The sequence below is a fragment of the Lactuca saligna genome, chromosome 4 (assembly GCF_052625555.1).
Source record: "Lactuca saligna cultivar CGN05327 chromosome 4, ASM5262555v1, whole genome shotgun sequence".
In the NCBI taxonomy this organism is placed as follows: Eukaryota; Viridiplantae; Streptophyta; class Magnoliopsida; order Asterales; family Asteraceae; genus Lactuca; species Lactuca saligna.
Genome location: NC_136420.1, coordinates 324,741,045 through 324,764,684, shown reverse-complemented (window position 1 = coordinate 324,764,684; position 23,640 = coordinate 324,741,045).

Sequence of the window (23,640 nt, the reverse complement as noted above, 5' to 3'; positions counted from 1 at the left end):
TTCCATTCCTCAGACTGCAGAAGCTACCCGGCCTTCAAACCAACGCCGCATCCGCCACTAATCCTCACAAAGATAATCAACGATAACTCTAAGCACTGATCCATAACCATATCGATCCTTTACGCAACAAAGGATACCAAAACAAAATCCCGAACACCACTCACCAAACCCCGAAGGAGCAAAATATGCCACACGAAAACCCAAAACGTGATTCTATAACCATCCAACGAGACTAGCAGATAGGCGATACTCCACAATAATCATAAATAATTAAGACAATAGGAAAGAAACATACCCGCAGTAGCAAGCTGAAAAGCACGGCCCTAAGCCCTTGGGGGCTGACCTCCACCTGTGATCCTCAACGTGGCCGGTGCTGGAGCATGCACCAGCCCTGCAACAAGCTGTGGACAGTTGACCCTCAAGTGTCCAACCTGATGACAATGATGACAGATCCTCAAATCCCGAACCGGCACTGATTGCCGACAATCCCTCGCATAATGTCCATCCTTTCCGCACTTGCGGCATGCACCACCGGACCGACAGACTCCGGCGTGACCCATTCCACACTTTCCACAGACGTGGCTACTCTGCTCTCCCATCCTGAAATCAACGGTCTTAGACCGCTTCGTTGTTGGCTGCGACTGAACCGAAGCTTGACTCAGCTCACGCATCTGCAACTCAATCTCTAACTCACGCCGCCTGGCGGCCTCCTGCAACTCTAACAAGGTCTCGCACTCTGCGCAGACACAAACTGCCTGATGTCTCTCTTTAGCATACTCAGATATCGGGACATATGAGCCTACTCCGAAGCGAACTCAGGGAAAAACATCGCCCTCTCAGTAAACATCCTGGTGATTTCCGTCACCGACTCCGAACCCTGCTTCAGCTCGAGGAACTCCTGAGCCAACCTCTCCCTCTCGACCTGCGGAACATAACGAGTAGTGAACATCCCTCTGAACTGATCCCATGAAACCACAGTCCTCTGCGCATCCGTGTATGACCCCATGGTCAATCTCCACCAATCCTTTGCCCCGAGCCTTAACAGGTTCAGAGCGCACCTCACCCTCTGATCAGCAGGGCATGAACACGTGAAGAAACATCCCTCCACATCTGATAACCACCTCATAGCAACGATCGGATCCTGAAGTCCATCAAAAGTGGGAGGCTTCGTATTATCGAAGTCCCGATACTGAAAACCTCTACTAGCTCCTCCCCTGCCGCTGCTACAGCTGTTGTAGCCGCCGCGGCAGCCGTCTCCATGAGAGCCGCATAGCGCTCATCAAAATACTCCACCATGGCGGTCTTGATCGACCCAAACAACTCCGGCAGCTCAGCCCGAAACAATGCAGCAACCTCATCATACAGGATCTCACGAATCCTCACATCCAACTCGTGCGTACTTATCTGACTGGTCCGCCCGCATCGGGCCTTCAACTCACCTGGTCCACTCTCTGAGTCTACAGTATGACTGGTCCGCCCGCATCGGGCCTTCAGTCGGCCTGGTCCACTCTCCGAGCCTCGGCACGTCTGGTCCACCCGGGTGGGGCCTGCAGCATATCCTGACCGCTCGCTGGGCCTTCGGAACAACCGGTCCACCCTGAGTCTCTTGGCCAACAGCACAAAGCAGGACCGCCTCAACCCATCTCCAGTCCAAACAACCATGTACACATAAACATATAATCATATAATAGTTCACATTCAAACAAGCCGATCTAGCAGATCACATAGCATAACATACTCTAAGCAGGATACCGACCTAACAGGTCATTAGCTTAGCATCTCCCTATCTCTCAGGATACCGATCTCAATCAGGTCTCTAACATATACCGTCCTAACTCTCAGGATGCAACCATATCACAACAACAAAATAATAACAACTACCCGGATCTCAATCCGATAAGGGCCGGCCTTGGTGCCTTAGACCCTGTTGATATAGTGAGGATAACTCACCTCGAAACTGTCGGCTGAAAGGATAAGATCCCGCTGCTCCAACCCTGACACGAACTCCTCCACTGAACACCGAAATATTCAATTCAATAAATACCCTTAATTACCAAAATACCCCTGGAAGACAACTGGTCAACCTTGGACAAAGTCAAAGTCAACCCCTGACTGACCCTACTTGTTGAGTCAACCCGATGACTCGCCGAGTCCCTATGCTCAGAACTTCCCTCCATCAGCGACCCAACTCGCCGAGTCACCCCAAGACTCGTCGAGTCCAACAACTCTGAGTCCACTCGCACCCAACTCACCGAGTCATCCCTTGACTCACCGATTCTCGACTCAACCAGGAAATATTGGGACTCTTCGATAAGACTCGCCGAGTCCAAGAACAGACTCGCCAAGTCTAAGGCTATCTTCAACCTACTCGCCGAGTTGTTCTTCCAACTCGCCGAGTTCCAGGCCATCTTCAAGCAACTCGTCGAGTCCACCCATGTGACTCGTCGAGTATCACCGGTCTGAATCAATTCAGAAGCACTCCAGGCCATGCAATTGATCCAAAACATAGATCCAACCTCCTACAATCCATCCATCACGTAAAGTGGCAAACTTTACGTGAATCCAAAGAGATCTAGGCCTTATTCACCTAGAACTAAGGTTTGGGACATGATAGCTCCATTAACAACACAAGAACAGGGGCTTTAATGCTCTTAAGATCTTCTCCACTCTAGATCTGAGGTAGCAACCTCAGATCCATCCTTCAAACTCAAGATGCCACACAACTAAGCTTCCCACACAACCCCAAAATGAGAATCTAAGAGAACACAGCCCAAGAACGAAATATTACCTCCAAAGAATGCCCGAACAGCAATGAAACTCGAATCCAAGCAAAGCCCCTTGATCCAAGCCTCTTCTCCTTCAAGATTTCTTCAACAACACCTCTCCAAGCTCCAATTTGCTCAACAATGGGGTTCCTCCACGAAATTGGGGTTTCTGGGACTCAAGGGGGGATCAAGGAGGCTGTGGAGGAAACATAATGATCTTTATATAGGGCTCATTCCCCAGATTTAGGGTTTTCTTCACCCAGCACCTACTCGCCGAGTCCATCTTTGGACTCGCCGAGTAGGTCACTTGACACGCGACCAAAGTCGCGACTCTACTCGCCGAGTCCATCCATGGACTCGCCGAGTCGCCCTTCAAGATTTACACTTTTAGCCCTTCAACACTACTCTTGCTATTTCGGGATGTTACAATAAGCTTCGTTTTCTTGACTTTTTATATTAGTTGGTATACTGATTTCTATTTATTTTGTTTTTATTGATTGTGATAACTTACATTAGCACATCTATCAAAACTCAAAAGGTGGAGTAAAATTACTTCTCTGCCCTTATTTCATAAAATTAATCATATGTCAACCAAACCCATAAAGATTCACATCCAAACACCCTTAGTTGCTAACTGATTCCCCTATGATTTGAACATCGTGGATGCTAGGCATACTATTTTGATTTTTTTTGTTTAGGTTGTCTGATGATGAATCATGTAGGATTTCGGATGCTAGGCATTCTCAATTCATAAGAAGGTATACCTATGAAACCATACATTTTTTATAGAAATATCTTTTAGTATAAAAATCAACATTCTGATTGTGATATATTTTTAGGATAATTTTGTGGAATCATCTAAAAAGCCAAGTATATCATCAATTCCAACATTAAACGTGGCTCCATTTTCTGTTACCATTAATAATCATGTCCAGATTGATAATATTACCTTTGAAGGTACATTACTTATAGTTTTTAGGATATTTCTAACACAATGGATTTATTTACTAATTGATGCAGCATTAGGTGGCTCAATAAGGAAATCAAACAGAGAGTTGATGAGTACATATATACTCGGATGATACAAGAAACTGGTGGACAGCAGTCCATGTAAGTTTCTTGGTCCTTTAAAATGTTGGCGAGGTGGGTTATGCCTTCAAGATCTATTGGAGATAGAGATGTTGGGGAGTTCTATATTCCAGTTCCTCATGTCAAACAAGTGAAGGTTAGTTTAGTAATTAAACTCAATTTATTCCTCTTTTTATTAAAAACTTTTATTTATTCATGATCTTCAGCTATCTTCTGCTTGTGGGCGGCTTGTAATTTCAAGTGATGGAGTCTTGGATGCTCTTTCCACTGAATCAGCTCGGGAATGCAGTCGCAGATTGGCTTCGGAATCAGCAGTAGCACAAATTGTCAAAGTACGGAAACAAAAAAATGTCAAATTTGTAATAAAATATTATGCAATGGATTCTCTTTTTTGTATATGATATTTTGTATGACATTAAATATTATGAAATGGATTATATTTTTTGTATATGATATTTTATTTTCTATTATGAGGCATTAAATGCAAATTTAATTTGAAAATTAGTAAATCTATAAAAAATATATATTTTTTTAAACATTTAAAATTATGATACGCAAAAATGTGTGTCATCTTCATTTATGACATGGCCTTTCTTGACAGGGGCTTTCTTGATACGCATTGCGTGTCATTAACACGCGCGTCATAAGGTTACGACACGTGAATGCGTGCCGTCTTCCTTTGTGACAGGGCCTTCCTTGATACGCATTGCGTGTCGTAAACGCGCGTCGTAACTGCGCCTCGTAAATGAGCGTCATAAATGCGCGTCGTCTCTCTTTATGACAGGGCCTTCCTTGACCCGCATTTGCGCGTCGTCTGAGCCTTTTACGACGCACAATGAGCGTCGTAAAAGGCTGTTTTTCTAGTAGTGTGTCTAGCTTAATTTTTATTGTGTTTATGTGTTTATTTTCTTCCATGAGTAATTAAATCATTAGGCTTTCGTTTAGTGTAGATGAACCCTAATACTAAGTGATAGTTTCTTTCTTTTCATGGATTTTATGAAGTTTGTTAAAGCTTGTGTTTGATTATCAATACCCAGCATGTTAAAGTTCTAGTATTTGTTACTTTAGTTAAAGTTAAGTGTAGTTTAATGACCATTTGAATTGCATGAGCTTGATTACCTAGTAGTTTATTGTCATTGAATTGCTAGAGCTAGGAGTAACCAAATCTTAGATTAAGTAATAAAGGTAACAACTTTAGCTATGTTAGAGAACATAATTTGATCATAATTGTGTTTAATTAATTGCATTAATCATAGATAATTACTTTAGATATATCTTACATATGCCAATTATCCTTAATAATCAATTATGTGTTAGCTTGTATATGATCACTAGATAGTAGTTCATGAGTTGGTGACTATATTAGGAGATCAGATCAAGAATGCTAATTACATTAATATTGTTAACCATCTAAATAAATCCATGTTTAGAAACTTTCCATAGGAAAAAAGAGGATTCAAAGCTAAATAGAAGTGTTCTCATAAGCTTGATTACATTTGTTCATAGTTGAGTGTTTGATTATTTTTTACTTAAGTGATTAGTTTAAGTTAATCTGAACTTGCAAAATTAGATAAAACCCTAACTTTTGTTATTGTCTTTATATTAGTTTTTAGTAATTATTTTATTAACTAAAACTTGTTTCATGTGTTTGATGCCCAACTTACATTACCATACTACAAACTGACTAGGTACACTTCATATATGTGCATTAGTAGATAAGTAGTTAGGTTTATAAATTTAAAATTTGATAGGTAATCTTTTTTACACATTACCCATTTTACCTCTAGATTTCATGTCGTGCACTGAACATCGAACGAGAGCAGGAGGTGGCGATGGGTTTGGTGGACTAGGCGATGATGGAGGTGGGGATGGTTGTGGCGATGCCGGTGAGGATGGTTGTGGCGAAATTTGAGGGGTGTTGTTGTCAGGAAATGTAACATGTGAAGGATCATCATGCAAACAAGGAGTGCAGGGCTTGGATGGTGGAGGATTTATGTTGTGAAATTTTGGTGGGTAGACGATTAATCACATATTTCGCAGATGAGAAGGCATCGACCCAAAGGTTTTTGGGGGCATTAGCACCAAACAACATAGCAAGACATGTTTATGTCAAATGGGGATGCTTGAGTTCTACAAATCCGTTTTGTTGTGAGATGTAAGGGCACGACATTTGATGGCGAGTACCATTATCGGAAACAATTTACACACCTAGGTATTTAAAAACTTAGTACCCGCGTCACTATGAAAGACCTTTAGATTGCAAGAGAACTGGGTTTGAGTAAACTTTAAAAAATTTACCAACACCTCATAGAAATCAGATTTTCATTTGAGAGGATAAAACCAGGAAAATATGGAGTAGTCATCGACAAATAAAGCATAGTAATTGTATCCATCAACAGTGGTAATACGATTTGGTCCCCACAAATAACAATGAACCATATTAAGAACATGTAAAGATATTTTATCATTTAACTGAAAAGGTGAAAAATGTTGCTTAGAAAGTTCACAAGACGAACAAATAGTTGGATGTGGTAAAATAGAAGTAATATGCAAATTTCCGAAAGCAACCTTGTCTTTTCCTCGATAAGGAGTAGATGAGTCAAGTCCAATCGAAGATGGTGCCATGTGAGATGTTGCACCGTAATCCACACACTAATACGGAGTGGAGTCATTTATGTTATAATCGGCATTGAACGCATGAACGAGATTTACAGCGGCGTAGGAGGACCTTTGAGCATAACTACCCAGGTCTAGACATGAGCTAGCATTACACCATCATGTCGACCAAATTGGAAATGAGGTGGTCAACGGCCACGACCCCTAGAAGATGAATTACCTCGATTTTTTGATCGTCCAGACCTTCCTCTCCCACGAGAAGACTTAGAAGTGAAAGAAACAGGAGAGAGAGAGAGAGAGAGAGAGAGAGAGGCGATTCATGTAAAGCAGATCCAAATAATTCGTGACCTTCTACCTAAGCAACAAGATCATGAAAATAAGGGCGAGTAGGAAGGGCTCGATGGGTAGTGGAGAAGGTCTCAAAAGTCGACCCTTAGCCACACAAGAACGAGTGTCTCTTGTCAAGATTAGAAACATGTTTTATAATTATTGTGAGCTTATCATAGATAGACTTGAATTGTTTGGCAAATTCAGAGATAGTGAGAGTACCCTTTTTGAGTTGGCGCAAGGAATCCTTAAGATTCTGAGATCTCTCCATAGAGGCATGGCTATAGGCAAACTCCAGGGCTTGCCAAACTTCATGAGGTGAGGAGAGACCCAAGACTTCAGCCATGGATTCTCCAAACAAAGAGGATTGAAGAACTAGAAGAACTTTCTGGTCGAGTTCAACCCAAGTAGCATGGGATGGATTGGGAGTTTCTTTCCCGTCGACGAGAATGTATGACGGAGGGATGTTGGATGAGCCTTCAACATGATTCATCCATTTTTGATGAAATAGCAGCGGGGTAACTTGATTTTTCCAGAGAATGTAGTTGGAGGATGTTAATTTTATGATGAGCATGTGAATGAGAGTCTTTAACGAGAAAGAATTGTCATAGGAAGACATCGAGAAAAGGAAAAGAGGTTGATCTGCATAGAAATGCTAATATGGTTAGGTTTATGAAAGGTATTAGGCTGACACCATGTGAATGATACCATGTGAATGGGGGATAAATGTTTCCCCTTTAATATTATTGATTAGTGAACTATAATATATACAAGAGTACAACCCAATTATACGAGCTATACAATGTAAATTTAATAACTAATATGAGAAACAAATAAGCTAATTATAGATGAGTTTTATCTCCAATAAGCAACATTATATCTCTTTCAAGTTTAACAACTAATTCAACAACTAAACCTAATCGGCTACTTTTAAGTTTTCAACAAGACAACAAATAGACTTAAAAAGCCAAAACATTTATTGTTTCCTTCTTGAGGCCATGAAATCAAGATGTCAAGGTGTCAAGTACTAAAATCAAGGGGACAGGGGCGATGTCGAAGTCTCAAGTTTGCATTTTGTCTAGTGTGAAGCCGTGAAATCGAGTCAAGGTGGTCAGATAGACGTATCACCAATAGCTTATTAGAGATGGGCTAATATGGTAACGTTCTTTAATTTAATTTGCTAAGCCTATTAGATTTGGAATAACTAGTATGCTTGTTGGATTTTAGAGTTTGGATGCATATATATATATATATATATATATATATATATATATATATATATATATATATATATATATATATATATATATACACACACTAACTTATAAAAGAAATTTTACTATTTCTATAAATAGGTCTAATAAAATAATAATATTTTTTAAGACGTTCAAGTTTCTAAGCGTAAAGTACAACTAATCGTGAATAAAATAATACTATTATAATTTGAATGAGATTTTTTCTCGGTCTCACATTGTTAATCAAACGTTGATGTCTCGGTCCTCTCCCACCCTGACTTTCACTCTCCCTTTCTTCTCTCTCTCTCTGCAAACCCTAAGTTGCCGCCACCACTACCAACATCGATCACCTCATCCGCCACCACCATCACGGCTTACTGCAGTCGCCCACCTCTACCACTGTCAATAACACCATCCACTACTGCATTGTCCATAGTCACCACCAACTTATTCTCATCGCATGTCGTCCACCAAAAACCCTAAACTCACATCCCCACCATACGCCACCACCGTCAACGCCTTTATCCTGGAACCATAAAACCCTAGATTTTTCTATTGGCAATCCATGTGAAATGGTTTCAACCAATCAGAATAAACACACAAATACACATCGATGCAGAGAAACATGTTGTTGCCCTAATACAACTTTCCCTAATATATCATCCTTCCCATTCCGCCCTTCAAACACATTTACCCTAACACTCATCCTCTTCCCGGAAGCCATTGAAGCCACAGTACACTCCTTCTCTCGTAAGCTATTAACGACGCCACGTAAATCTTTCTCAAGACCCTCACCCCTCCTAACGGCGTTCGTTTCATCAATCGACTTACATACGTGAAACTTAAAATCTCCTTCCCGTTAACTGATTTTGGTGTGGGTTTTGATTTCATGAGCTATGGCTCAAATAATCTTGAAGCCTTCCAAGAGTGTGTCGAACAAGCAAGAGAAAGGTTTGTTTTTTTACTTGGTTTGGTTTATGGGGTTTCTTCTCATGAATGTTGAACGAATCATCTACAATCGCATGAAAACCCTACGCCAATCACCGACATCTCTCCCTCTCTCTCTCCCTTTATTTCGCTATTTGTCTCGATTCTGAAATATGTGTGTTCATTTAATTATGTAGCTACACGATTTCCTTCTCCTGCTTATTTCTCTACGCTTCTGACTTTTAAAAACTCTACGCTTCTGACTTTGAAAAAGGTATTTATTTTTTCAGTTCGATTTAATGCTCGGTTGATGGATTTGTTCTTCAAGGAGGAAGTAGTAATCCAAAGTGTTTGTAGAATTTATTTTAGTAGCTTGATAAATTTGACGTTTGTTGTTTCTTTTGATTATGTATTCGATCTCTCATGAACAAGTAGTACCATAGTTTTGAGCATTTGTTATTTTTTTGTTGGTTCATCCAATGTTGAGAGCAGATCTGGATTTCATCGTCATCGTCTCTATTTTTTTCATCCAGGTAACATGTTCCTCTCTCTCTCTCTCTCTCTCTCTCTCTCTCTCTCTATATATATATATATATATATATATATATATATATATATATATATATATATATATATATATATATTTGTATATAATTTTATGTTTTTTTGTTTGTACACACCACACTTTGGATTTCTCCCCCATCTCTCTAAAGTCTCAGTGGAAATAAAAAGGTAATGGAATTGAACACTTTTATCACTTGTAGTTAAGAGGGGTTTGTTATCATCTTGCTGTTATTTTTCTTGAAGTATAGGTGTTCATTGATATATTCTTTATGTGCATCAACATTTAGTCTATCATTAACGGTATATAAGTTTTTGCATCAAATCATCTATTTTTCTTGGATTTTCTTTGACTGTAATAGAAGGCATTTTACAAAATATGTATATATTTACTCTCCATGTAATGAATCTTCTCTCTCATTCCCTTCACCTGATGACAAAAACTCATATTCTTTATTTAATAAGCATATACAATCTGTGATTTTTATCATAATGAACATGTATTTGCATAAAATTAGAGTATCTTGTCAAATCCGATAGTTTTCTAAAGGTGTAAGTTTACCAATTTCATTTTATGCTGGGATATTCTTGTATTTTACAATTTGAATAAATGTCTTATTTGAAAACCAAATTCCATAAAAACATGGAAATTTATTTAAAGCTTAAATGACCTTACCCCAATTTTATTTATGGATGTTTTTCCTGTCAGAAATTCATGATGCCACCACAACCTTTGAAGCAAGAAATGGGATAACATTGGAGAAAATGGCCAGATTCTTATGATTAACACTCTTTAATCCGGGGGCTCTGCATATATTTCTTCTCAAAAATGTGAATTTTCATTTAATTTATCAAAAAAAATCTACTTTACTCTATGATATGTCATTTGGGATTTTTGTAAGAAATAAGTAATCTATTTAGTATGCCATAACTCTATTGTCTTTCCTTGCTTCTTTTACAATCTATTGTCTCTGAATGTATGTTCTTACCTGTCTATGGAAATCTAATTGTAGCATTAATGTCTTTGTAACAATGTACAATGTGACTTTGTAAGACCATCTAAAGATATCCCTTTTTTTGTAAGATTCTAAAATTTTCTAGATTTACATAATCTGTTAGTTCTATGTCAAGGTTCATCTAAACCAGGATTGACAGAGTGAATATAACTTAATAATGTTTTTAATCATAAATATTGTTATATCGTGTATATTAAGTTTGTTGTGTTTAATTAATTTAAGAAGCTATTGGTGTCTAAGCGAAACTTATGTATATTTACATTAATCAATTAAAATAAGATGCATGAGGAAATATAGTACATGGATAAATAGGTGATGCCTTCAAAAAATATCATTAGCTTGGATATATAACTTTAAAATTGTACAAAAAGATCTACGCAAAATATCTAAAATAATAATTATCAAAAGCTGTTAGCCACTCTCTTTTGCATAGAATAATTCTTAATTGTTTGTTCTAAAAAAAAGGTTATTGCAATGAAGTTGTATTATGACTAAAACAACTCGGTATTATTATTATACAAAGATTTTTCAAGCATGTAATATTATACATTAAGCAATGAAGTAGCAAAATCGAACTATTTTGAAATAAATTAATTAATTAATTAGAAGCAAAAAACAAATAGATTATTTTTTACGTTTAACCTTAAATCATTTAATTTAATTATTCTTTTTATTTTGTTGTGAAACACATTAAATATCAATGACTGATTCATTAGCTATATATATATATATATATATATATATATATATATATATATATATATATATATATATATATATATATATATATATATATTTATTTTTTTGTATATGAAATTCTATTGTTAAAGATTCTATAACATAAGATAAAAAGTCATTTTGCATAAAAAAAGGATTTATCTTTTTGTTTTGTCTTTAAATGAAGATTTTAAGATTTTAAAATAACACATCAAACACCTTTACTGTTATCTGCTTCATGCCGAAAGAAAACTAATGTCGCATTAGAAACTATTTCCCGAAACAACTTTTGTAAAATTGGATTGTTTATATATATATATATATATATATATATATATATATATATATATATATATATATATATATATATATATATATATATATATATATATATATATATATATATATATATATATATATATATATATCAAAATCTTTTACACTTGACATGAATATCTAAAGGGTAGCCCGACTACCTATGAAGCAGCAAACAAGAAAACCCAACTCGGCAACTCCTATATATGTTGAAGTTAAACTAACACAAATAAACAATCACACGTAAATTTCATTAAACTTTATAATCATCGTTTTCAAAAGGTTAAATGATTGAACATTTTTTTTAATATATAACACTCAAATATCCAAACCCATATGACTAAAAGACACAAGATTTCAACTAAACATTAAGATTAATTAATTTGCAACCAAAAACCCTAGACACGAACATAACTTTCAGAATCCAAATTAACCAGACTTGATTGTCCTTATTGTCCATGACATCAAAGAAACAAACGTTGAAATCTTTTTACACAAGTAATTCTTCTTCTTGATGATCATGGGTATCTCATCATCGTTGGGTTTAATGAAAGTACTGTTGTCACGCAGGTAAAACTGCCTGCCTGGGAATCGGATTCGATGATCATTGTAGGGCAACAACATGAGCGTATGTACTTCAACGGCGTCGTTGTTGGACGCTTCAATTAGCTTCTTTGAGAACAGTTTATAGGCTTCTTCCCCATTGTAAAAACTGCCTTCATTATCCATGGAGCTTCTACGTACAGCTTCTGATCTTGCCGACGATTTGATTTTGCTGTGTTGGTATGTGTATCATGAAGATTGAAGAGGAGATGTGGATTTATAGCGGATGTATTTCCTTTTTTGAGTTTAAGTGGTTATGTGTAATGACCAAATTGCCCATGATCAAACGGCAAGAATATGGAGGTAGAAGGAAGATTAGAGGGTGTATTGGTATTTAGGATTGAAAATTTTATATATTAGGAATTTAGGATTTTGGATGTAAAGTTTCCTTGTGAGCTTCTAATTATACATCCGAATAACTCGAGTCTCCATGTAAAATCATAACTAAGTAATTAATTTTCAAATTTTAAGTTTCTTTTGTTTTTTTTAATTCATTAATGTATTAAATGCAATATTTAAATTATCATAATCATAATACTTAATAAATAAACTGATAAAACTAAAGTTATCTTAATCTTCCACGTTTGTTAAATAACGGTGTACAATTAGGTCGATAAATATTTGAGTTTTTCTTGCCAATATATTTATCTTAAGTTTTAAATTAATTTTTTTTTATAAAATTATAAATATTGTCTAATCTAATAACGACCTTTCACAAAATAGCTAAAAATTAGTATTTTTCAGAAAATAGTCATATAAACCGCAGAAAAAAAACACATCTACGGTTTGGCCATTTGACTCGTGTATTTGATTACGATTTTGGTTGATCGGTTACATTTTTCGTAGCCCCACCTATAAAATTGGAGCCAAACAACCTATTATATTTAAACAACAAAAAAAGATTATATGTCATTTTTTCCTTCTTCTCTCGACCAACGATCTCTCAGATGGAAATTATGATAACTTATATTCAGGGGCGGAACACAAACATTAGAACCGAAGGGGCTGAAACCAAAACTATAAAGTTCAAAATTATTACATGTTTCTTTTAATAAACTTGTCAAAATTTAATTGTTTTTTCATATTATTCTTAATTTATATAAGATAACAAAATTAACTACGAGTTAACAAACAAAAAATAAAATAATAATTCATGATTATATTTTGAAAAACAACCAAGTATTTTAATTTTAGAAAAAAATCTATATAAAAGTTATAAGTAACTTTAATAACAACTAGATAAGAAGCCCCGCTTCGTGGGGGTTGGATTCGACACTAATGACAAAGAAAACTGATGGAAAACATTATGTTAAACGTTTGTCATGGAAGTAGGATGCTATAATTGGTTGACTATGAAAGTATGATCCTTAAAAAATGCAGTAAAGTAGAAACAAACTGAGATATATTCTCTTTTTAAAACACATATGTTGGGTACAAAATTAACATTTTCAGCTTAATTTACTCTGATAAGTTAATGGCGTTCATGACAGAGCTTCACTTTAGCTAAAAAATTTTGGAAAGCAACTTGAATAAGAGCTGCAACCTCTTCCCTTTTTGCCCTTTCAAAGTGAGCCATCGTCTTTGTTTGTTTTTTTGTTAGTTTTTGCATTGTCTTTTCCATTTCTTGCCTTCTCCTTTCAATAGAAAAGACAATGGTCCATATGAAAAAAAAAATACATAGGAATGGAGGATTGAAATTTCCAAACTTACCCTTTTCAATGATGGGCTTCTTTTCAGCTTTCATTGATGCTTTCTTCTTATCATTGATTTTCTTGATTTTAATTTTCTATATAGCAGACAAATGTGTTAGTTATTTGATGATGTAATGAAAAAATTACAGATGATTAATTGTGGAGCCTTCCAGAAGATATTCGGTCAACTTCAGATGGTAAAACTGCAATAGAACAAAAAGTCAGCTACTCAAGGGCTCTATAACATGACCTGAATGCAAAAGAGAGATAATTTAATTTTTAATTTGACATAAGAAGCCTGGAATTCTTTGTCATAATAAGGTACTAACTGATAATTTGCAGCTAATTCATTACTATCAACAAAAATATGATTGAAAATGCTGAGAACCACAAGAAAAATATGCACATTATTTTATCTGATTCTAGAAAGAATGCCAAAAACTACCTTCCCTTCCAAAGCTTCAACAAATGCATTACTCTTTACAAATAGAGGTCCTTCAAATCTCGTTGTCATTATGAACTGTGGTTATCATTATTGAACATGTTTCCTATGTGTTGGACATAGTTGCCTCTGCATAGCGAAATTGACATATTTGTCCTTCCGGTTCAGTTATAGACCCCCACAAACGCACACAAAAAAATGGTTGATGGAATGTAGAAATGTTGGGATATGGAAAGAAATCTTACCAATGTATATGTCAAATTTTACATACCCTTTCTTCAGTATTTGATTCCTCCCTTGAAGATGAGGCAGCTTGATCATCATCACCAAACATTTGATTTCCATCCTGTAAAGCAAATGAGCACATGTCATATTATCATATATTCATTAAGTGGGCATTAAAATACGAAATTTAAAAGTGGAAGAAATAAAGGAGTTTGAACCAAAAATTAAAGGTGACAAAGTAGATTATTTCTAAACGATTATTAGTTTCTTTAGAAACAAATATATAGACTTAATTTGACATACAAAGGAGCTCAAACCCTTATATATTACTTCTATATGTACATAATAATAAAACTTCTAATTTGAGCTACAAATTATCAAAACTTTGAATACCTCTGATACAGATTTCTATCAAACATCATCATATGCCCAAGACTCTTAATTTTTCCTTCAATACTACAATTGTGCATCTACTCAACTCCACGACTACAGTGTATCATATTTTTCTATGAAATTAAGATTGTTGCTTTGAATATTTAAAAAATATAACTAAATACCATTCCAGTCCTAAAAAATAGGTGTTGCACAGTAGCATCACAAGATGGAATTGGGCGTCTGAAAGTAAAACGATCAGGGGTATCATTGATACATGTTCTAATGCATGCTACCACAATCAATAAAAACATTAAAAAAAATAGAAAATAGTAATTCAGTATATGAAAGCAGATCTCACAAAGCAGCTTCAAATGATAGAAAAATAAGGACTAAAAACTTCACTGAAAGTATGAAACATAAACCACTTTACAATTTTACCCTAACTTTCCTCTCCATCTTTTGGTGTCTTGATATTGGTATTATCCAACATGCCAACAGCTGTACCAACTGCATCTTCATTAGCAAACCACGCTTCATGAAGACTGCTTAAATTAGACATCTCAACTGTAAGCAATTATACTATACTAAGCAATTACACTATAAGTAAACAAATTAGGTCAAATAAGCGTAGTATTATTTAATGATGATAATATTATTAATATTAATAGAAGTGCTTAATCTGACTACTATCATTGCAGAATCTATCAAAACTCCACATCCGGTTTTATCATTCTTTTATGAAAGACCTGGGACAATGCAACAAAATTAAGGGGTTAACTTTGAAAATAAAAATCTTTGGAAAAAGGAAACAAATATAAGAAAACCGACATGATCCTCAGTATATCGTTGGTGATTTGATGACCATTGTTGATATTTGTATCGAAATGTAAGTATGTTGCTATTATGAGTAACAAATATAGTTACAAAAAATTGAATTTGATCAATTGTATAAGAATTAAAAATGTAATCCTAAGTTACAAAATCAATAATACAATTGGTGACCTTAAATTGAGCAATTTACCTCTATTTCTCTTCCTGCCATCATCACCTCCCATCTTAGTTACAGAAAACCCTTCTTATCCTGAAATGACCAATTTACCCTTATTTCCTTTCGTGCCATGATCACCTCCCATCCTAGTTACTGAAACGACCAACTTTTCTCTGCAACTCCATGTTAAAGTAAGACAACCATCCGCCCATAATACCTGTACAAAAAACTTGTACACCTTATCCAAAAAAAAAAAAAAAAAAAAAAAAAAAAAAAAAAAACTAAAGTACGTTGCCAATATCAAGAGCTTCCAATTAACCTAGGAAGCATCTGTGTACCTCCAGCCCTATAGCAAATATATAATATATGACAACCATTTTTTTATAAAAAATATACATTTGTTCTTATATTATGCTTTATGCATAAATTGCATACAAACGTGGTATTACAGCAAGACCGGTTGTTGGTAAGCCCAGTTTGACATCTTCCCCTGATGACATATCAAATTATTAGAAAATGAAACTTGTGTAAAGAAAATCATAAATAATTATTGCTAGCCTTTGATCTAGAAAACACATATTTGGATATCGTTTCCGACTGTTGGATACTCCAATGCATATAATCAACTATAAATGGTGAAATCAATGAAGTTAGACATTTACAACTTTTTATTACCCCATAAGGATGAATCTGGAGTAGTGAAAATATTTATAGTTTTTTTATTACTTGATTAACAATGGTAAATGCTCCATGCAGGTTTTAAGGTTGTATTTCCGCTATGTAAGCTGGTACCTATTTGTTATTCGAATTTGACACCTATTTAATGTTACACAAAACAAAACATTTTAGAAAGCCCCATGGTCTGCATATCAGATCAAATTAAACTAATTGGATGGAACTGTGTACATGTGAGTTGAGAGAAGCCTAATTAAACAACCTTAAAATCAGATGTTCTTATATATGTCTCAATAAGGCATTTCATCTAACAGTTGGCCTGCAACTAAGAAGTGGAAAACAAAATCAAAGTAATCAAAATAAGAAATAAATAGAAACGATATCCATCTATATGAACAATTGAAAAATAAGAAATGAGGTGTGAACCATTGTAAGAAGATCTAGAGCTTCTACCACCATTTTCGATTCCTATCCCATCATCTCTTTTCATCGTCACCTGTAAATTAGATATAACCATCAGTATTTTTTAAAAAACATGAATTCATATATGTACTTGGGCTTTATAAACTTTTCTATTGATGCGCTAATGTATGTATCTGAAAATTTTAGAGATATTGATGAAAATCTAACATACTTATTAAGAGAATACGACAGATGAACGAACTGAGTGTGTTTCTCAAATGACACTGCTGAAAAAGAAAACAGAAAAATTGGTAAAATAACCAAAAAACAATTATAGTCAATATTACAATAATTAAATTTTGTGGTAAACCTTAAGCAGGGACAACCGATGTCCGTGAAGATAGAAAATGAATGCAACAACTTGTTAACTGTATCGACCAATGGTTTATGAAGTTCAGAAAACAAACCTGATTTTCTATTTAAATCGATATTAGGGCTTTTGTCGGCCAGCACCGATGGTAGCAGTAGATGAAAATAACGAAACACACGGAACCAAAATCCATGTTTGTAAGAGGTGTAAACGGATACAAAAGCGTATGAGAAGAAGGATGGAGACGGTAATATCTGGTCTACATTCGTGTATGTATTTGATTAGATAGTCGATGTAGGAGGTGGAAGCGGTGACTGGTAGGTTTGATTGGAAGCCAGAAAAGGGAAACGAAGATGCGAAGGGTACTCGGCAGAAGAATAAAGAGAAAACGGAAGAAGTGAGAAGTTGTGGAAGTGAGTGATTAGAAAGAATGAAGAAGAGGAGGCGGTGGATCGGTTACCCGAGGGTTGGGAAGCAATCGGTAGAGTAGATGGTACGCAATGGTGGAAAAGCGGTGAAGAGAACAGGCGAAAAACACGTAGCATCAAAAGTCGTTCAAATGGCATAAACTGCCCAGAACACAAAATCGGGAAACAAATGACAAAAGAAACCATACCCCCATAAAAGAAGGGCTATTTCTGCCAACCCCTTAGCTACTTTACTATAGCTAAGGGTGGATAACTTTAATATATTGTATAATTAACAAATGACAAAATTAAATGGCATGTAACAAATGTTGGTGATTTTCTATCACTAATATTATTTAAATGTAATGGGATTAATTTGTTGATCAATGTCACTTTGATAATTATCGAACAAATTAGTATGGTGCGGAGTGCGCATTTGTTTGATTTTATCATTGTTGAAAGCATACTGCTATTTAGGTTCGCCCCTGAACTGACGAGGGTCCGGGGACAGCACCCTTGGGAGCGTAGTCCAAGTATATGATCATTTTCGTATTCACTTTGGGTACAGATTTCATAACATATTATTCATTCTCCCTTCTAGAAAAACAGTGAGTTTCATCCGATTAGAGATTTTGAGTGTGCCCTCGAAATGCTTTAATCTGAAAGTGTTTCACAACTCTCACTGATCAAAGTATATCTATATCCCGATAATGTAACAAATATCAAAGCATTATGTGATCATGGCAAGTGGTGATTTTGTGAAGGATATGACAAGCAAGTTTGACAAATTGAACTATTTTTAAGGACAAGATTTTCATATATGGCAGAAGAAGATGCACTTTCTACTTACCATTCTGAAAATGGTGTATGATCTGAGTACACCCATGCTAGTCTTACCAGAATTTATTGAAGATGAACCTTTGGAGGCAACAAAAAGGAGATTAAATAGGAAAAATGATGATTACATATGTCGTGGTCATATTCTCAATGGTATGTCTGACTCACTTTTTGATATCTATCAAAATTTCGAATATGAAAAAGAACTATGGGATTCTCTTGAATCCAAGTACATGGCTGAAGATGCTTCTAGCAAGAAGTTTCTTGTCAGTAACTTTATGGGTTACAAGATGGTTGACTCCAGGCCTGTTATGAAATAATTCCATGAAATGTTAAGGATTGTGGGACAATTTGCTCAACATAATCTGAAAATGGATGAAGCCATTTCTATGGCTGTGATCATTGACAAACTGCCACCTTCCTGGAAGGACTTTAAACACAATATGAAACATAACAAAGAGTAATTGACTCTGACTCAACTTGGAAGCTATTTAAGGATTGAAGAGTCCATAAGGACTCAAGAACTTGATATCACTCCTAAAGATAAAGGGCCCGATTTAGTGGTTTGGTCTAGGCTTTACAATGTAATAGTAGAAAGTGTATTAGTGGTGAGTTTTTCTTAGTTTGCAGGCTAGTTTACGGTTGTGAAGAGTTTACGGCCGTAAACACCTTACGACCGTAAACTCCTCTCGGTCGTAGTCCCTATAAATAGAGGGTTCGTCAGACGTTTAGTAGTTGTTGATGCCTTTTAGTTCACGGTCTTTCATCAAGTTGTACCAGACGTTTATTGATATAAAACTTATGCAAGCTTGGTTTATTCTCTTTTCATCTCTTTATTTGCTTTATGTGATTGTGTTTGCTATTGATCTTTGGTAAGATCCTTTATTTGGACTTTACAATTGGTATCAGGGCAGAACCAGTGTCAAACGCATTCTACAATCGATTTTGGAGAAAGTTCTTATTGGCTTGAGACTAAGGGTTTTTGGTTTCATCGAGAATCTGCAAAAAAAAAAAAAAAGAGTTTAAGGCTAGAGCTTACGGCCGTAATCCCGGTTTACGGCCACAATCTCATCAAGTTTCTTCGATAGTGATCTTCAACCGCAAACTGCAAACACCTTGGACCGTGAATTTTCAACCGAAAACGACTTGAACCGTGAACTCTTGGACTGTATTCCATTTCGACCGCAAACTTCGAGTTTACAGCTGCAAACCAATTTGGGCAGTAAACTAAATTTAACAGCAAATCGAAATTTTTTTTATTAATTAATTTATTTTATTTCACATTTATTCTCTTTTTGTCTCTTTATTTGATTTATGTGATTGTGTTTGCTATTGATCTCTGGTAAGATCCTTTATTTGGACTTTACAAAAGACAAGAGCCAAGTTGGTTCTTCTTCTGTGAACATGGTGGAAGGAGAAAGTTCAAAGAATCCCAAGAAGTCTAAAGGAAAAAAGGAAGTTTAAAGGAAAGGATGACAAGTCTTCAAACAAGAAGACAAAGTTGGTTTGTTGGAATTGTAACAAACCGGGTCACTTCAAAACAGATTGTCGTCTTCACAAAGTGAACAAGAATGGTGTTGGACCAAGTGGATACAAGGATCCAGAAAAGCAACAAGGTCAGATCTTTGTTTTCATGCAGAATTCTAAATATATTCAGAATTATATTTCTATGATTTCTAAAGATTTTATGTGCAGGATGATAACGTTGCATGGTGGGTTGATTCAGGAGCAACAAGTCATGTTTGCAAAGATCTATATTAGTTCAAGGACTTTTAACCAATTGAAGATGGATGTGCTGTGAAGATGGGAAATGTTGCAACTGAACCAATCAAGGGCATAGCATCTGTTTTACTTACTTTTACTTCTGCGAAATGTTTGTGTTTGAACAATGTTTAATATGTTCCAGGGATTTGTAAGAATCTCGTGTCTGAAATTGTATTAAATAATTGTGGTTACAAACAAGTGTTAGAAAGTGATAAGTATATCTTGTCAAGACATAGTTCTTTTATGGGATTTGGCTATGTATGTAATGGAATGATTAGGCTTATTATTAATTATCCTTCTAGTGATAATTTTGTTTGCAGGGCTTCTAGTAGTACTAGCAATAATTTCCATAAATCTGAATTATGACATGCTAGACTATGACACATTTATTACAAGAAATTAAAAGACATGTCTAAAATGAGTTTAATTCCTGCTTTTAATATGCAAAATAATGAAAAATGTAAAACATGCATGCTAACTAAAATCACTAGACAACCTTTCAAAGATGTTGTTAGGGGAATCAAGGTGTTGGATCTTATACATAGTGATTTATGTGATTTCCATGCAACACCTTCCCTTAGAAACAAGAAGTATGTTATTACTTTTATTGATAATGCATCTAGATATTGTTATATCTATTTGCTACATTCTAAGGATGAAGCACTTGATAAATTTAAAATTTATAAACAACAAGTTTAGCTTCATAAAAACGAATTAATAAAAGTATTGTGTACTGATAGAGGTGGTAAGTATTATGATCCAATTTATTTTGAATCAACTGGAATAATACATCAAACCATAGCTCCATAGACACCATAACAAAATGGTGTAGCTGAAAGGAAGAATATGACTTTGAAAGAAATCGTTAATTCCATGTTGTCATATTCTGGTTTAAGTGAAGGGTTTTGGGGTGAGACAATGTCAACTGCATGTTACATCTTGAATAGAACTCCAAATAAAAGGAGTAATAATACTACTTATGAACTTTGGTGTAAAAAGGTACCAAATTTGAGTTATCTCAAAGTTTGGGGTTGTACAGTAGTTGTAAGGCTCACTGAAACTAAAAGGAAAACATTGGGTGATAAAGGTATAGATTGTATCTTTATTGGATATGTTGAGCATTCCAAAACATATAGATTCTTTGTTTTAGAATCTAATGACTCTGTGTTTGTAAACACAGTGATAGAGTCAATAGATACTATCTTTGATGAAGAAAGATTTACATATATACCTAGACCAAGGGACATGATTCATCAATCTTCCAGCAAGAGTACTACTCAAGCTGAAGATGTTTTTGATGGTGGAAGTTCTATACCTGAACCTTTGAAAAGCACCAGAGTTAGAAAATCTAATTTTTTTGGATCCGATTTTCAACTTTATCTGTTTGAAGGAACAAGGAATGAGACTATATGCCAACATCAATATTGTTTTATGTCACACCCCAAAACCGAGAATTGCGGAAACGTTCTGGGGCGGAGGACGTCATGTAAAGTATCACAACACAGTAAAAGTAAACAAGCAAACAACATCATCCATTGCATTAAATATATAATTTTAATACAAGCGTGTTCTGTACAGTTATAGTCACCAAAAATAATGTAAATCAAAATAATAAGATGAGTCTTGGATGCGCTCCATCTTCTCAAAAGCTGGCCTCGGTACCTGTCTACTGATGACCTGAGAATACAAGTTATTTTGAAAGAGTTTATCAGCATTAAGCTGGTGAGTTCATAAGTATTTTAGTGTCGGTGTTTGTTATCAAAACGATTGAACATGTCTCAAGGGTAAGTTTGTAAAATCTATGTAAATGTTTGTAAGTGTTTGTAAACGTTTGAATCTCTCAGAAAAACCTATATTTTCTATTAAAATAGCCTTCTACCAAGGCTTAACTGTTTTGTATGTTCGTTTGTTGTGAAAGTGTGTAATTTCCCAAGTGCAACTATCATTAACAAAATATAGTTTGTACGTTAATGTTTAAGTGAAATAATCACTAAGTATATGTAATGGGTAAATTATTGTAGTACTGTAGTGTTGTATTATAGGAACTACTGCTGTACTAACTACCTTAAACCGGATTTATATTAAGGTATCCTGTGATTAATTGCACCATACTATTGACTGGTAACAACGACATACGAATGGTCGTAAAAACGAAATAACGTTTGGCACCCGCAGACCTGCAGGTCCGGTTGTAGCTAGCAGCAAGGTGTAGGATAGTCAATCCAGTATAGATCTATACGCAAACTCACGCTCTCCCTCCAATAGAATTCTGGCTACAACTCGGGCCATGACATTTAAGGCATGCTCCGATACAGTGGATCACAATTGTTAACGTATTCATGTATATGTAATGTAATGTTACTTGTTCTAGTATCGTTGTATATGTTCTCTTCCTAGTATAGTTGTATATGTTCTTCTCTAGTATAGTTGTATATGTTCTCATAGTAGTAAGTATTGACTCATGAATGAACTGACTCATTGATCTAGAAATTGTAGTAGTATGATCTTGTGTTACCCCGATGGTAACTTACTAATGATGTAACTAATACGCATGAATATGGAAGTACTTTTATGTCTATATATGTACACTTGATATATAATTAATATTGAAACGACCTTCGGATGGCTACCCGAAATCCCACCAGACCACATCTCAAGCGCGAAAAGGAAATAGGGTGGATGGCTTTCCTAAGCCCTTTAAGCATTGCTTATATATCTATACATATATGGGCATGTAATTTATAAGAAGTATAACAAAGTTTAAATAAAAGTATTTAGTAAGAAAAGAGTTTGTAAAACATTTTGAAGTAAAGCAGTTTGATAAACAGTTTGAACAGTGATAAAATCATTGGTTTTATAGTTATTAATCACATGTGATTGATGTAATAACTATAAGTATTTAACTTGTATTCCCCCCCCCCCCCATAAAAGTATTTAAAACATTTAAAATTATTTCAAAGGTTAATTAACAAGGGTATGAACTCACTTGTGGTGAGTGGATTGGATTGAAGTGTCAGATACTGTGCTAGGTGGAAAACGGAGAATTGTTCACACGCACGAGCCTAGTTATCATATAATGAGCATATATATAACTAATTAGCCAAATAATAACTAATGAAATAAGTTGGGACACTCTAGAACATGTAAACACTTTGTATAAGTGTTATAAGTCCTAATGGTTGCATCTAAGTTGTTGTGGGACAAGGCTAAAGGGGTTTAAAAAAGGACCTTGTATGTGTGTTTACTCTTCAAATACCAACACACATGGAGTTTACGGTTGTAAACTCTTGAGT